General features: G+C 40.5%; 2 long non-coding RNA genes across 2 annotated transcripts in view; one reads left to right on the forward strand and one right to left on the reverse strand.

Moving 5' to 3' along the window:
- The window catches only part of LOC133215326 (uncharacterized), a 520,488-nt gene that overhangs the window by 199,145 nt on the left and 303,613 nt on the right, over positions 1-17,730 (reverse strand). The window lies entirely within an intron of this gene.
- Positions 1-17,730, forward strand: part of LOC133215325 (uncharacterized) — a 211,680-nt gene that overhangs the window by 182,335 nt on the left and 11,615 nt on the right. The gene's annotated exons all lie outside the window — the stretch shown is intronic.

Genomic DNA, 17,730 nt, shown 5'->3' on the forward strand with positions numbered 1-17,730 from the left:
ATTTTCTATTAAATATGAGAGTGAATGATAACAATATTTTGTTTGTGTGTCAAATTTTAGTGTCAATGCCAAATGAACTGGAACTGCAGAAACTGAGAATTCTTTAAAAGATACCTCAAGTAACTCACAGTATTTGGCCAGGCATAATCATACCAGCATTTTCAGTTGAGATATAATGCTGGTTTACTGTGCTGGCAGTGTTTATTCAGTCTGAGATAAAGCAGAATAGATGCTATTTATAATAACTCCTTCCATTAAACCCATAGCTTGTATTCTGTACCGCAGATGAGCCTGTACAGTTCAGATTACTAACTGTTCAGACACCAGTCTGGGCTTCATCCCATAATCAATAATCATCTATCCTTCATTCTTATTGCTACCTAAGCATAAGTACTAAATAGATATGGTAAGAGGTGTATACTATGATCACCACTAAAACATCTTTGTTCAACATCCTGCCTGTGATGCAGCAACACTCTCTTTTTTCTTATCCTTTGAAAGTGCTTTTGAAAATATTTTCTGTGTCAGTGAAGTGGATTTACACTTAAAAGCCTGCAAACTGTGTTGGGAAATTTTGTGCAGATAGTTTACAGAATATTTTTCACTTATTTTCTAACTGCATATAAATCACAGTCAAAACTTGATCTGTAGGTCTGAACACGTACAACCTCTGAAAGATGTGATCTGAACTCAAGACTGGATGAGATAGCAAAATTTGTAAAGGTTTCTTGTTTTCATATCATAAAACTCTGAAGCCAAAGAAGACCTAGATAAGACTCCAAATTACATTTGACAAACCCATCACTAGTGAAAATCTAGAATTTACTATCTACTGCAAAGAGAGCAGAAGAGTCTCTTAGTATTGGTATTGTGGGTATCAGAGATAATTATTCAATAATTACTTAAATGTTGTTCAAATTATTAGCTTTTTCTTTCTGTTCTTCACTTGTTTGCATACCTGTGCCAACTTGGTTATATAACTGGTCATACAGATTGCACAGGATGAAGTTTTTTCATACAGATTGCACAGGATGAAGTTTTTTCATTCAGATTGCCTGATGCTTTTAAGACAGGAAAATTATAAACAAAATGCTTTTGGCTTTGAATTTTCTGACACGCAGTCCTTCAAAATAAATTTGGTATACCCTAGGGTTTCTGTGAATATTTAAAAACCAGTTTTCACATCTGAATAGTTGGAGTAGTGAATAGCACAATCCTGTTATTAATCTTAATCTAAATTAAATGGAAATGTTTTCTTCCAAATAAACCAATCTTTCATGGAAAGCCAAACGGCATTTTGGTAATGTTCCTGATTTCTGGTTTGTGACAAATAATCAGAAACCCTAATTATTCAGGCTATTTTTTTCTGTCAAACCCTATGATGTTTATTATGAGTTCACTGCTTAAGAGTTGTGCAGGTATATTTACTTGGCTTTAAGATGACTGGTCTTTAACCCCCAAATTCTGTTCAGATTTCTGAAGACTGTTCCTCCAAGGTGAGTCCATGTAAATGCACGGACTCAATTGTGTGTGAATAAGGTTGAGGGCAAAATTCTACCTCAAATTTTTATTTTGTTCAAAATCAAAACCCAGATGAGAACACTAGATTTTCTAGCTCTCTGTCAAAAATGAGCAGTATTGAGAAATCTAAGTTACTTAGGTGCATTTGAGAAGTTCAAGGTGCAGTCAACGAAGATAATGTAGTTTTCAGGTCTGTAGGTTTAAACCCAAGCAATTTAAATGACTGTTGATTAAACTGATCATCTTCTAAGGAAATATGATCAGTAGCTTCTCCAAAATGAAGATTTAGCTGGCTTATCAGACTTTCTAGTAGATATCTATCTACAAACCAAGAAGTAAAGTTCTTTTCTCAGCCTACAGTTGAGGCAAACAGGGCATATTGGCAGTAGAGAACGGTTGAAAAGCTTGTGCTTTGGCTAAACTGGAGATGGCCACTTTGGGGCTGTTCACAATGACCTGGGTTGCAGCAATTCCCATGTTAGTATTACTATAATCAGCTGATTGCATTGCAGACGTCCAAAGTATTAAGGAGTTTATGTCACTAAACCTTATGCCATAACTGCTTGGTAAAATCCGGCATTTTAAAATCTTGGACCTTAAATGTTAATAGGCAAACTGAAATAGTTAAAACATGCTAGGGAAATCAGGATTTAGAATAACTCAGTTCATTAGGATTAGCTCTGCCTGGCATGGTGCAGAGTGGGAAGCACAGATTACTATTCTGTATGTATTTTCTGGATATGGTCTGAATATGTTCTGAATTTCCACAGTAAACTCCAGAATTACGATTTTTCTGGTTGCAGTCAAATGAAAATCACACAAATACGCCTCATATTTTGACTGGGTGTATTAAGCATTCGGTTTTCAGTTATCATGCACATCAGAAGATATCTCAGATATTATGGGAAAATCATCAACTCTTGGGTAACCAAAACCTGTCCTAGTCAGGTATCTCTTCCTTCCAGGCTTACTGTATCATGTTTCTACTTAAAGAACATCATCCTTCCTGGAATGCTCCCCCTTAGGGGGAACAGCAAAGAAAAAAACACAGGGAACTTGCTTGTGAGACAGTGGTATGCCTTTGATTCATTGATCCTAAGAACAGTTTGGAGACATCCTCAAGAATTCAATGGCTTTGGAATCCAGGTTCCAGCTTGCCAGAGGTTTTGCTATCCCAAAACCATGAAAAGTTTTTTTTTTCTTTTTTAATTTCTTCTCTTTTTTTCTTTTTTTTTTTTTTTAATTATTTTTATTTTCTGGCAGTGAGGATGCTGGTTTAATGTTTTTCATTTAGTTAGGAAGAATAAGAATTAGTCCTTCTCTTGATAGTCTTGTGTTCACCTACCGTATGTCAGCATGAAGTCAGTAAATTATGTTGGTATTAAAAAAACTAAATCCTTTCCCTTTCCTGTATTTGGATCATCTGTGGATTATATCTCTACATCTGCATCAAACCCTTCAAAGTCCATAAAGCTGCACTTAGTGTTTCCACATGTAGTCTGATTGCAGGGTTACATTGAACATGCATATATTAAAAACAGGGTTTCAAGAACATGGCCTGTCACTCTTCCCTTAAGTTTAGAAGATAATCATATTCTTCTGTTACTCTACCTATACTGATGCAATTTAAGATTTATTTTAATCTGAGCATTAAGTCTGTCTTAAACTTCATTTATCTGTGAGTAATGTTATAAACCAACTAATATTTTAGCCTGGAATGTCCTTAAGCATGTTGAAACTATAAAATCCTATTCAAGCTGTCTCTTCTTTACTTCAGTCCATTCAAAAGCCAGTGTCTAAGACTTCCAAATACTGGCAGAAGTGCTTGTTAACTTCATAGAAAACATCCAAACAGTTCATGGAATTTTTGCCTTGGGGAAGCATTTGTTTTTCTTGTTTGCTCAATTAAACACTGCTTTTCCTAAAAGAGGGTGTATTATAACATCAGGCATGATAATAACCAGAGACACCAACGGGTTGTTGCAAAAGTTTGGGTTGATGTCCGTGTTCCAGTTATGTGTTTGGAGACCTCAGGCATTAAAGGGAGGGGAAATGCAAACCAAGGAGTCTTCAGCATATTTTTCCTTTAGATTATTCATACTGAAATGCTCCAAGCAGATAAAAAGCAGCTTACTTATGAAGACAGTAGTTCTTTAATGGCAAGGAGCAAAAACTTAAGCTACGTGATTATTTTTTCAATGTAAGTAAAGGGAATTTTAAATAGAAAGGCTATAAAGAAATTATCATGGTGCCATCAAAACCACTGGAAAGCTTTTCTGCTGAAAAAGAGTAGATGTAAAGAGCATACAAAGTCTTGAGCTGGATGAACACTTAGAAAGAACTGATTCAAGAGAAATTGATAAACTTGACAAAACAATGATTTCACCAACATCTTAATGAAAATTTTTGCTTTATTTGCATGCAATTACGATGCATGATATTCACTTTATGCTTTATTTTTATGCTTACATTTTATTTTTATCTTTTTTTTTTTTTGTAAGAGTAGAATAGAAAGGTCAAAATGATATGAAGCTACAGTGAAGCATTTTTCTAAGTCTGAAGTGAACCATTGACTTTAAATTAATTCAATCTCACTCAAAATCAAGCCTTAGAGATTTTGAAGCCTTGGACTTTCCCGTGATATGGTTCTCAGGTCAGAAATTATCTCTTTGCTGGAAAGCTTTTAAACACATGCATATTTCCTTGACTAGGAGCAGGAGAGATTGAACATGTACTTAAGTGCTGTGGTTATCTGAAGGCTCAAACAAGCATGTAAAAGGAGTTGTGAAGAAAGCTCTAGTCCAGAGAAAAGTGGGATGGATCCATCTCAGGTTTCTGTTGGGTACTCACAGTGCAGCTGCCTGAGGCTCCTGTGTGCATACTGGGCAAGGATAGGACAGTTCACCTGGCTGAAAACTGTGATAGAATGAGATCAGTTGTGCCCAGGAGATTCCCAATTGTTTCCAAATTTCACATACACAAAAGAAGTCCTCCCAGGAAGCAAATCTGTCAAGTAATACATAATCTATTTACAAAAAAAAAAAAAAAAGTCTTATAAAATGTTACATATGCATAATTTCAGACAGTGTGTTTCCTTTCTTTGGTATCATTTACAGATACTGCCTTTACACTCACAAACATGTAAATTCAATCCAGCACTTACTCTTTTCAAGAGGTCTGGTTCTATAAATGCATTTAAGAAGATGTGTCCTCTTGTTCTGTCTTTATGTGAATGGCTTGTTAGTGTGCCACAAAAGACTTAAAATGTATGGTGTATTCTTCAAAGTTTCAATATAACTACCAGTGAGCTTCCTCTTTTGATTTCGTAACTACCTTCTCATCCTGAATCAACTATGTTAAGGATGACACTAGAGTTGGAGATGGCTAGAAGAATAGCCATGTCTATGCTCCTTCCCTCTCTCCACTGGGTAGGGGAGCGCACATAGAAACCCTAGACTGCAGTCTCTAGCAGGCTTGTGGCATACCATGAGCAGGACATGTTAACTGTGACTCTCTCACAAAGTCCTTATTAGGCTAAACCAGCACATTTTACTCTTTCTTTCTCCAGGTTGCTGTGGGTGTGTAACTGATGCGCCTCATTAGAGTTTGAGATTGAGTGAGTAATGCTATTGTTTCTATCATTCTGTGTAAAGTGTGTATAATCACCCTGCTTCCTCATGAAGGTATGAGTAACCTCATTTTATGACAAGCTTTTTCCATGTTCCCTATTTTTTACTCTTTAACTTATGATTCTACTTCTGTAACTTTGGATTGATTCAGGTGAGGGAGGAGGCTGAGTGGTGGGAAGAAGGAGGGATACAAAGGGAGAACAAAAGCACTTTTCGTTCCCTCACCTGTAACCCTTACAGCTCAGTTTGACTGTAGGCTAGAGATCAGAAGATAAGCTGGAGGAAATCACACAGACAAAATTCATGTGGCTCAGACTGCGTAGAGCAATGCCTCAGTGCTGCTGCAACTGAGCAGTGTTTCCCGTTTTGCTCTGCTGGGGGCCCAGGCAAGAGTTTGCAACTTTTTTCACAGGCAAGTCTGACATGGCTCTGCTTTGGAGACTGGGAGGCATGGAGACCATGCCTGCTGTCCAGGGTGCCTGTGGGAGTACAAGAGGACTGAAAAGAGCACCACACGTGGAAGTCACTCCTTTTCCCAGAGGGGAAATGAGAAACTGCCCTCTGGCTGCTGCTTCCTGGGCTTGGGGTTACATGTAAGGTGACCTGAACCACTGTTTTGCAGCTCTATCCGCCCTTTCATGCTTCATGTTAGGGAAAAGGAGAAAGCAGGGGTGTCTCTCAGAGCTCCTGAATGCCCCTGCAGCACCTTGCGCAGCAATGCCTGGCTTGCAGGTGCAACTGCTGAGGGGGTCCGTGTGGCTGTTGCAATGGAGGAGCCTTGTCCTGTTCCCAAGGGCTGAAAGCCGTAGTTTGGTGAAGGTATCACCATCCTAGGGGCCTTACCTGCATTTGCTTTGCCAGTGCTGCTCCCACTGATGGAGCTGAACCACTGAGAGAGAATCCTGGGGCCAAGAAATCAAGTTTAGGCAACATCTAGAGTTTGTTTACAAATGAGTTTGCTAACTAGGTGATTCATAGTGTAGTAAGTTACCCTCTTAAAAGGGTATGTGAATCCAGCCACTGGCTAAGCATGATTGCTGTATCCTGGCTAATTCTAATTTAAGTGATGATTGCCTGTCTGTCTGAGTCCTTTCCTTGTCCTCAGCTATGGGCAAAGCTGCTCTGCTCAGTACAGCATTTTCTGTCATTCACCATAGAGATGCTGGTTTTCTTTTGGAGTCCTTTCATGGATTCCACGAGGAAGGATCTGAAAATCAAAACTTGGACGGTTTTTGGCACAACAATGTTGTTGCTCTTTACTCCTGTCTAGCAGTTACCCAAAAGCACTGAACATGTAACTTCATTATTTCAGATGATGTATTTGATTTCCTCTGGCTGCATATGCCCTGTTCTTGCTGCTACTCACTATTCAGTAATGCCAGCACATCCAGCACACTGTAGTGCTTTTCTCAGTGTGTTCCTGTCTTCAGCTCCCCCAGTTACACGTATTTTGCAATATCCCTCTGCCAGTCATTTCTACCAGTACTGCATCTGTCTCTGCTGCTATGTCTTGCCACAGGAGATGGGCAGTGTTGTTCAGAACATTTCCCAAATGCTCAATAAGACATTTTGTTTCTGCAGTTTAAGGTTCGTTGTATTTCCTGGGGATGAGACAGTTCATGGTTTCTCAGAAGTGCAGCAGAAGCAGACATATACAAGTCGAAGGGAGAAAGGAGGTTAAACATCAGCCACTGGACTGATGGATTGCTTTGCTTTATTTCTTTCTTAATACATGGACATAAAATCTTACATCTCACACTTTGACAGTTTTGTCAAACATAAAATAGAGACCGCCAGAAAAACAACTGGAGCACAAACCAGGAGTCAGTCCCACAAAATCAATTATTTTTTGCCCTGCCACCACAAAACCCTTATACCCACATTGTTAAAATATTTGCCTCTCTTCTTTCCTCTGTACGAGCTCAGCCCACTTGATGGATAGGCCATTTCTTTTTAGTGTCTACTGTGTTTGTGGTAACATTTTTATTCAAAGGATGAGAGGGGAGAAAGCCTGCTGATGATTTTTCTGTTGCTACTCATTTTATGCAAAATTTCCTCAGGTGCTATAACGATGGGTATTTGGGCATCTTTTTCCCCCTAGTGTGTCCAGCGTGGAAGGATCTTGATCCTTGCTACCCATACAGTAGACACCCATCATTAGCAACATGTAACTGCTTAGTTATCTTAAATGATTGCTGTTGCTACTGACTGAACAAAATGATAAATGACAGGGAAAACGTACCCTGGGCAAATTTCAAGGTATTGCCAGAAATAAGATCCACGGTAGCTACACTAAAACATTACAGGACCAACTTGGATGGGGCTTTGAGCGATCTGGTCTAATGGAAGGTGTCCCTGCCCATGGCAGAAGGTTAGAACCGGATGATCTTTAAGGTTCCTGTCAACCCAAACCATTCTATGATTCTATGGTTACAGTGTATGTTGGTGAGACACCATGTTCTGAACTGCTTTCAACTTTGTTGAGAACATTATTGATCATCTATATCCAAAGGGACTTCGTTTTCTAAGTGTTCTTATTACAGCTTCTGGCTCACCTACAAGTACACAAAACCAAGTATACTTTGTCTGGGAAACTAAGTGGTCTTTGGTCTGCCTTGCCCTTAGATTGAAACTGCCTTCTAAGATACTTCCTGAGCCCTGCTATCGTCAGCAGAGAAAAGAGCTGTGTTGGAACATGAGGGGAATATTGGATCATCGAAATTAACTAAGTGGAAGGACTTAATCTAATTCCTTCATTCCTAGGTTGGTTTTCTTGTTTGTTTGGTTTTGTTTGGTTTTATTTGGCTTTTTTTTTGGGGGGGCCCCCCCCCGAGAAGGAGTTAATCATAACAAATTATGAGGACTATCTAGTGCAGCAAAAACACACGAACAAAAACAAACCCCAAACTTACCCAAAATAAAACCCTAGGAAAAAAGTAGTAGTTCCAGGTTCATGATGTCTTTGGCTTATGTTCTGATGTGTCCATACTGATGTGATTTTAATATACATCATGCATTTTTCAGGATATGCTCTCCACTGTCTTGCATGGAGCCATGTGTTACTGATGCCACTGGAATGTGGTAGAAAACAGTTTTAAAATTCCTGGTAAAGATTGTGCTGGAATTGATCACAGGCTGATGAGATGATCCAGGAGTGGAAATCTGTGATTTCACTATTTCTGGAACATACATTATAGGAGTAGAGCTGACTGAAAGAGCTGTAAAAAAATAGAGCTTTCATTTTAATTGTTACTGAGCGATTGTATAATGCATTCATTGCAAATCAAGGCTTGTAAACACGTTGGTCATGTAACAGTTCTCATACACTGGCATGGGCTGCTGCGTTAGAGCATCCCTGAGTTTGAGGACTGACTGGGGCAGTTTCCCAGCTGCCCTCAGACAGATGGAGGAATGGATGGATGCCAGAATTCTCTGCATTTTCTCTACAGGTTTTATGTGACCCAGCAGATCGTTACTGAAACAGCAGGTCCTATACCACTCATGAAGTAAAAGCTAATGGGCTTGTTGCTGAATTTTTTTGGTTTTCTGTGTGCAGTTGTAAGCATCCCATTTATCTGACAGCTGTGCTATTGTTCTTTATGACCACTGACTTGAATGAGTTACCAGGAGCTGTTTTCAGAAGGGGCTCTTTGCTGCCTGTGGTTGTTTTTATCTATGCTCTTGTGTCCCTCAAAAAGAGCTGGGCTTTAAAAAGGTGTGACTCAGCACAGTTGTGTCATGTCATTTTCTATTATTTCTTGCTGAGAGCCTTGGGCACTACCTCAACACAATTATGAAACAGGGCCCTATTATGGCTGCCGCTGTACACAAATAAGCTGAAGGGTAGTCCTCTTACAAATTGAACAGTACAATGAGAAATACCAGCTATAGACAATGAAATGAGTGAAAAAACAGATAATATTGTAGCCATCAATGATTGGGTTAGTCTGCAACTGCCACAGCTGAAAACACAGGATTTCTAGCTTGCAAAATGCTCCTTCAAAATCAAACCAAAGCAAACAACAAGCATAAACTTTACACCATACTTCTGACTCAAGATTTCTGAAGTTGTGTACCAACTGAAAAATTGGTTGCAGAATGATTGAAATAGGCTACTGGCAAACCTGGACTGCATTTCATAATTCTTGCTGCTGAAGAACAGGCCTGTTTCTGCGGCTGGTGGTTGTGCTCCCAGTTCAGTGTTTCCCTGACAGCATGTTCTACAGTCTACCTTCATGGTGGGACTGAGAGTGTGCGGAGCCTTAGACCAGCTGGGTCAGTCAAGATACCCACTGCTCTGAAAAGGAGTCTCAAAATCCAGCTCTGCTCCCATTGGAAAGCACATCCTAACAGATACTATTAAAATAAAGTTTTCTGACATTTCCAGGCTCTCTGCTGCAGAACTTGACCTTAAGTTAGATCAAAAGCGCCAGGACCCTCGGTTCGGCTCCGTGGATAACTATCTCCAAGCAGCAAAGCAGCATGTTTTGAAAGCAGTAGAAACATACCTTGGATCCTGTAAGCACAGGAGTGCCTGGAGATGTGCCAAGGGTCCAGGCAGAGTCCATGTGAATGTGTCTTCAGTCTCCTACTGTTCACTGAATATACACCATGGGTGGGGTTTGGTTCATCTCTCATTGTTGACAAAGTTTTCCTCTAGGAAAACTCTGATGATCTGTGGTGTGTTGACCCTGGCTGAGAGAAATGGGGTTGTGGTCATTTCATCATATGTTGTCTCCTCAGGGGAGGACTCTTCACACTCTTCCCCTGGTCCAGCAGGGGGTCCCTCCCATGGGGTACAGTCCCTCAGGAACAGACAGCTCCATCATGGGTCCCCACATGGTCAGTCACAAGTCCTGCCAGCAAACCTGCTCCAGCATGGGCTTCTCTCTGCATGGGTCCATAGGTCTTGCCAGGCACCTGCAGCACCTCCTCCCCCTCCTTCTTCACTGACCTTGCTATCTGCAGAGCTGTGGCTCTCATATTCCCATTCCTCTCTCCAGCTGCAATTGTGCAGCAGCTTTTTCCTCTTCTTAAACATGCTATACAAGGGGCACTACCACCGTTGCTGATGGGCCTGGCTTTGGCCAGTGGTGGGTCTATCTTAGAACAATCTGGCATTGACTCTGTCAGTCACGGAGGAAGCTTCTGTCAGCTTCTCACAGATGCCAACCCTGTATCCCTGCCACTATCAAAACCTTGCCACACAAACCCAACACATGATCTCTAATCATAATATATGCCCGGCCCCTGCCAGGTGTTTGATAGACCTTTTCCTGCAAAATACATTTGATTTTAGGGAAGCTTTGAAGGGCAGCAGTGATCCTGCTTTGTACGATTTCATGAAAACTCCATTAAGACTTAAGGGCCATCTTTAATGACAGAGGCAGTGATGGCTAAGGGAAAATTAACATTGTTGTGTCGAGAGTATGGGTTGATGTAAGCATCAGAAACTGGGTGCCACGGAGACTGTAAGAACCCTTTTGAATAATTCTGCCACTCACCTATGATCTATGACCTGCTATATAGATTGCGGAATTTGTTCTTTTTGTCTTAGCTTGGAAGGAAGTAATTAAGGGTCTGGGTATTAATGTCAGTTGGCAGTTTTCCATGAACTACCATGGTCTTTGAGTCCACACATATTTGAAATGTTTGGTTATCAATCTGCAAGAAAGTGGTAGATGTCCAGGAGTGATTGTATTGTCCCTCTTGTTGCTGGTTTCCTCTGCCAAACTCCAGCAGGATAAAAAGCTTTAATGCCCAAGTTAGCATTGAGGAAAAAAGTCATTAAAAAATACCCATTTCTGCCCTGCTGCAGAAAGCTATAGCTGCTGTAAGAATACTGACTTTCTCTAATTTTATTTTTTTGTACCTGTTAGTATTTGCATTGTGAGATCACTGGAACTTGAAGAGAGGTAGGATTTGGAAAGCAAAGCATAATGATTCTTGAATCTTCAGGTTGAGATATATAGGAACATACTTAGCAAATATCACATAGTACTGAACATATCTAAGTAGAAGGTGACATTTCACTGGGATTAAGACATTTTGTATCCTTTCTTAGAATCAAGGGAAAGAAAAGGAATAGAGATAGTGGAAAAAGCAAAGTAAAATAGCTACTCTCCTCCTCTCCTAAACCTCCAGATCTCCTCAAATCCTTATCGAAAAGGCTGGGTGTAAACAGGAAAGATGTGATTAGTCAAAGTAGGCATTGAAGTGGCATTTAGATAAACCAGTTCACAGTAAGAAATTAGCAAAACAAGGTGGAATTAACAAATAAAAGGTGGCCTAAAAACCCACAGGGAATGGCAATGCCACTGCAGTAATCTACATATGGAAAACCTCTGAGTAAAACGGGATGATCACAGCAGGTGGAGTTGAGCTGTAAGGAGGAGCATAGCAGGGTCCAAGACAAGGAAGAAACCCTAAATCAATTCTTTTTATTAGTCCTTTTCCAGTTTTAGTCTGTTGAGGCATAGGTAAAGGGAAGGTTGCCAGCTGAGGGATGAGGGTTTGGGACACTACAGCAGAGTGGCAGGCAGTTAATTCCCGAAAGTCTCATCAGATCTGTCAGGTCTATCTACCAGCACACCAGTTCCTCATATTTGGAAGTGACACAGAGCCACTCTCATACATTTGGCTTGGGATGCTGCAAACTTAAGCTGTAATTTAGCAGCTCTTCTTGAGTGCCACAGTTCTTTTCTAAAAATAGGAATAAAAGTTTTGCTGTCACTCAACAAAATATGAGCTGGTCCCTGTCCTGACTGAGCAGGCCAGTGGTTTCCAGACCATGTGAAGGCTGCAGCAGAGAGGCAGGCCCCACTGGTCCATGTAGGAGCTCCAAGCAGAACTTTAGTGCTTATTTTCCAAGTAGGGAGCTGAAACAAGCACGCAACAAATTTTGTATGGTCAGTTGAGCAGCCTCAGAATGAGTATTTAACCTGGGGAAAAAAAAGACATAAGAACATAATATGTGTGTTGGGAGGGGAAGTAATTTTTATGCCAAGAAATATGGTGTTTGGAAAGAACTGTTTGATTCACGTGTTTTTCTAGAGCTAGAGGAAGAATATTCATTGTTTGGGTCAAGGAAAGTCTGTAATTTTGGGGTGCCATTCTGAAAATAAAAGGTACCACGATTAGCACAGGAATACTCTGTCCACCCATAAGAATTAAATGTACTTTCTTTCCCACTTATTCACACATAAATTTTTGTGCTGAATGGCTGAAGATGCCAAGGGTCTAGGCTGGCTGTACCTTTCTCTCCAGTTTATGCATCTGGAGCAGTCCAGTCAAGGGCTATACTATGAAAACACTAACATTTTAAAATCAGACTCATCACTAAGAGCATATATGTCATGTTATGACAAAAAAATAGTTTCAGATAATTTAGCAAGTAGCATTTGTGTCGTTGCCAGCTGCAACTGGATCTTGTCTGTCTCCCAGATGGGGACTTTCCTTTCAATTGATACTGTCATTGAAATAGCTGAGACTTAGCTCCAGACAACTTTCTGGCTTCTGCTTACTTTAATGCTGGCTGATTCTCCTGGATTCCCTACTCTCCTTGTTAATTACGCATTGAAAAAATACCAAAATATTATGAATATTAGTGTGAGGTGTCCCTGCCCACAACAGGGGGGTTGGAACTTGATGATCTTAAGGTTCTTTCCAACCCTACTATTCTATGATTCTATGAAGCACTACCATGTCTGGAGTCCAGCATATTGGACTATCTGCCGGGAGTGTCAAGCAAGATTAATTATTCTGGTAATAACAGGATTAATCCATTCATCACACACAGTAAAAAAACACTGTTAACATTTGGACTGAGTTATTCTTGATCTTGAGAAGTGCAAATGGCAGAACTGGCATTTATGGGGCATTTGTGCCTCTAAAATGCCCCACTCCCCTATCACCTTGTCCTGCTCCCTGTGCCAAATTCTTGCTGCAGGGCTGGCTGTTACTGAGGGCAAGAGACAGCCCTGTGGAGGGTTGTGTAGATATAAATGTTTGGCAGAGCCCTGGAACTTTATGTAGCTGGTAGAATTATTCTGTTATTCAATGCTCAAAAAAAGAAAAAAAAAAGGAAGTGATTTTGTTTTTCTCTGATTGCCTTAGTTCTTGCTTTCCTATGTGAGAATGTCAAGAACAGCTGTGTGGTTTTTGAAAGCTAATCTGAGGTTAGACAATGAGTCAAAATCGATTCTTGATTTTTGTCAACTGTGAGCTGCAGTTGAAGTGTCTGATCTGGGAAAAAGGTGAGGTACCAACCTGACATGCTGCACTCACTGGCAGCTCCAGCTGTCAGCATCTTCTGGACTGGCCTCCAAGTTTCTGCACTTCCTCTGAACTGGTAAAACTCAGGATTGTTTCTGCTGAAACCCCTCGTGTTCCAAAATTTCTTTTATTTTGGTGTAGGGGAAGGAAAAGAAAGTTAGATCTCTGGAATGTGCCCTCATTAAAAAGAGGCTGGTAACTGGCCAGCTGTGCAGCCGGAGACCCTGACAGCTCATGCATTTGTAACAGAAACACCTCACCTTTCCAGAAGTCACTAAATGGATTGCTCTCAGTTGGACAAGTACACAGACATTATAAAACCTGCAATTACTTTTACTGTAGGGCCATAAAATATAGATCTATTAAAGTCTGGGTGCAGAACACATGGGCATCCTACAGTTGTGACCAGCACAAATGAGAGTCTATCATGGATGATGAAAACACAGTACTAGAAAATCCATTAGACGTATTTGTTCCCACTTGTGATGATAGTCCGTGTAACCACATCAAAGCATCTCTGGGCCTTCATTACAAATTTCTTATATAAATATCATATGCTGATGTAAATAAGAGTGTAGCAAAATCAGGGAGAAGAAACTACAATGCATTGTGTGATTTAGGGATTTGTGATCAATTATTTAGCATTTATATCAGAGAAGCACTTAATGTTGTCCATTGGGGTGGGACCCTGTAGTGCTGGGGACTGTGTACATATTGAATGAACAAAAAACACTGGCCCAGAGTACTTTGACCATCTAGCTTGGGTTAAGGACATATGAGTGTAAAATGATAGAGTAAAAATTATTAAACTCCTCTCTAGATACCGCCACTCTGGGATTGAAACTATACTTGTATCCAGTAAGAGAATGGAAAGAACTATTTTCTTTTGAACTCTAGGAAACAGCACAAAAGAGACTGACAAACCTGTGGTCACTGAGTATAACACAGCTCTTCCCCTGTGCTCTTCAAAGCCCCCTCCTTTTCTCAGATGCTGTCTACAAACAGAAAGAAGACTGGCTGGTGTCTCTTCTGGAAATAATGAGGCTGGCCAAGTCTGGCTTGCAAAGTGGAGCAAGAACAGCATGTTTTCATGGTAATAAATGGAACAGGATTGTCATCATGCTTTAGACTGGAGTCTGGAGGGAGAACTAGCCTTGTTCTTCCTGATCCATCAGGAGGTTTGTATTTCAATTTTCAGGCTCTGTGAGTTCAAAATATAAAAAAAGATATATGAATCAAATGTGCCAGTAAAGTTAAATGGGAGTAATACGAACCCAAACCAATGATTTCCACACACACACCCGCACGCCCAGCTCTGCTTGCAGTGTATAATTAACATGAGCTGGTTGGCAGTCCTGCAGTAACAAGGCACAACAGCATGAGTTAGGAATCTATCATCAATCTTAGCTTACAATTTCTTTCCTTTTGTTGGTTTATGCTAACCTCATCATAGTTAAATAGTGGTATGAATCTTTGTGGAAAACATTCAAAATGAAAAAGCCCACCTCAAAATAAACTACAGTGGATCCCTCAATTTCTAGCATAAATATGTAATTTGCATTTTAGAAATCTAAGAGTCATACAACCCCAGATTATAAGAACTATTATTTGTTGACATAGACGAGCAGAGGTGTCTTTGTTGAAAGTCACTGGGTTCAAAATAATTTTAAGCAATAAATCTGAAACCCAAACTTGTAAAATGCTGCACCTAGAGGGACTGCCTGTGTGAGTGCAATTCAGTTAATGACGGCAGAGACTCCAAGTACATTCAGGATGTGAAAATCCAGTTTCCGTTGAGGTGGCTTTGCAAATATCAGCCTGTTTATTCACCTCAGTGCATTTGTCCCAGTGAAACAGGTGTGTCAGGGAAGCATATTCCTTTCCTGAAGGATGATGCTGCTGTAATGAAGACAGATTTTCAGGTGTTTTCTTCAGATTTTCAGGGATGCATATGGGGGAGAACGGAGCGATGCTCTAGTCTTTTTCAGACTTGAAATGGCAGAACCTCCTTGCTCCTCCCATCAGCCTGCAACTACAAGTTCTCCAAATTGTTTGTCTGAATGCCATATTGGAAAGCCAACAGGCAGGAAAGCTGCCTGTCCTCACACTGTTGGCATGATACAACCAATGTACATGTTTCTAGTATCCCTGAGAAGAAAACTTTTGAAGTTTACAGAAACACTCTTGAACATGACTTCTGAACACATCAAAGTGACAGCTTTTATATGTATATGTGTGTCTATTTACAGATGAATGTATATATAAATATTACCAAAAAAAGTTTTAAAGTACCATTTAATTTCCATTCCTGGCAAGTGGAATATTTTCATTGGTGTTAATAGAGAGTGGAATCAAGTCCAAGCTCAGGAAACTGTGACAAACCACCTCCTCAAAGCTCAGGCTGAAGCAGAGACTTCATTTAGGCATGTTAGCAAAAGCTTTGCTGACTAAGGACTTCCATAGCTCAGCTGGTGTGGAGGGCAGCATCCAAGCTGGATGCTATAGGATGTGGACCTCCCTCGAGAACAGTGTGCAGCAGCCAACCATCTGCAAAACATGCAGAGTAATCAGAATAATTCCCTTGGCAGACTCTTTCAGAAAGTAAAGGGAAAAGAAAGAGAAGAAAAAAGACAGAACTTCGTAGTAGTTGGCATTGAAATACTCCCGTGATTATTGCCCTCACATTTTTTAGTTTGGGGCTATATATTTGAACATTTTTACTCTCAACACTAAATGTTATAACAAGATCCTCAGGGCCAATGAGTGATAAGAGGGAAAAAAGAAAACCCGTTATACTAGTTTTGTGTTATCCCTCATTGACAAATTTTGATCCTTAGGAGGAAGTATGCTTTAGGGGGAGTTAGCATTATTCACTAGTTCCCAAAACCAGCTTTTATATCTCATTGTGGTGTTGGCAAACCTCCCTGTCCCCATGAGCAGTATACTGAAATCTTCGTGGGACAGGCAGACTATTGTCTCAGAATTTCTATGAATCCCCTAATTGGGAAAATATTTGGTACAAATATTAGGATCATGTCTGTCTTTCCTAAAGCTTTTTTTTTTTTTTTTATTGTTTTGCATGGGAAAAGAGGAAGGGAAGGAAGGTTGTGTGAAGTTTTCCTTTCTTTCTGAAATATTGATACGTGCAATAACATTGCTATTATTATCTGGTGCATTGCAGTTGCTGTTCTGCTGAATGGCTGCCTCTGATTAGTGACTACTGGTTAACAAGCAGCATGATCAAGCCAAAATTGTTTTACATGGAACGCCTGTTTACACAGGAGAGGTCAGAGGGTAGTGGTGTCTCCAGAGGTGGGCATGTGATAGCCCATGAAGCTGACTTTACAGTGAAGGGATGCTATAGCAGGTTCAGTTCTGAAATATGTTGCATGTACGAATGGAGGAACAGAAAGCAAAATGAGAGCATTTTTCATGTGCCACATGTAATAATCCTTTAAATACTGTGTGAGCCCTCTAGTGGTTCTCTCCATGCCCTGGAAACTTCCAGGAACCAGCTGGAGACAATAGCTCTTTGCCTATCATGTTAATACCAGTGCTGTTCTTCAGAGTTCAGCATGTGCATCTCCTTATTTCAATTACTATTTAAACCACAGAGATGAGAACTTTCTTTCTATCTACTCGTGATAAAACGTTCTTCAAGGCATAACAGGGAACTTGCTGAAACCCGTTTCCTTCTAAAGTCCTCCCTGTACGAATTTAGCTTGCCTGCAAGAGGTGCAAGAAGCTTTCCTCTTCAATGGATGTCCTGGACCTTCCTGGGTCCCACCTTATAGCCATCACCACACTCCCATTGTGTCAGTCAATCCTGTAGGTACACACACTATACTTCTGCAAAGATGACATTATAACGAGCCTCTGTGCTGCTGTTTCCTTGGAGTGGAAGCCATGCCTGCCTGTCTTGTGTGTGATGCTCCTGCTGGCCAGCTCACAAGCTGGGGCCATGCGAGGGCTCTGCTTTCATAAAGGTGTGTGACTTCTGCATCCCAGACAGCTGTGGTGGACAATTAAGGCAATGTCATGCCTCCGGTTGCAGCTACAGATCTGGTTTTCAGCATGCCATGCTATTTGGGGTTTGCCAAAGCATTGTAGTAAGGATACAGTGCTGCATGCAAGAATTCACCAGAGAGAAATAGTTTGGCTGGAAAATCCTAAACTCATTTCTAAAAAGAGCTCAACTATGAGATTTCTGTGCAGGCAAAAGCAACACTCTGCTTATTCTAAACACAGTTTGGAGTGCTCCTTTATTTTCTAGAATTGACTCATAAAGACTACAGGAGGGCACCAA

This window comes from Neopsephotus bourkii, unplaced genomic scaffold, assembly GCF_033783945.1.
Source record: "Neopsephotus bourkii isolate Nb327-2 ecotype Australia unplaced genomic scaffold, CSIRO-AGI_Nbou_v1 NB_962, whole genome shotgun sequence".
Classification (NCBI taxonomy): domain Eukaryota; kingdom Metazoa; phylum Chordata; class Aves; order Psittaciformes; family Psittacidae; genus Neopsephotus; species Neopsephotus bourkii.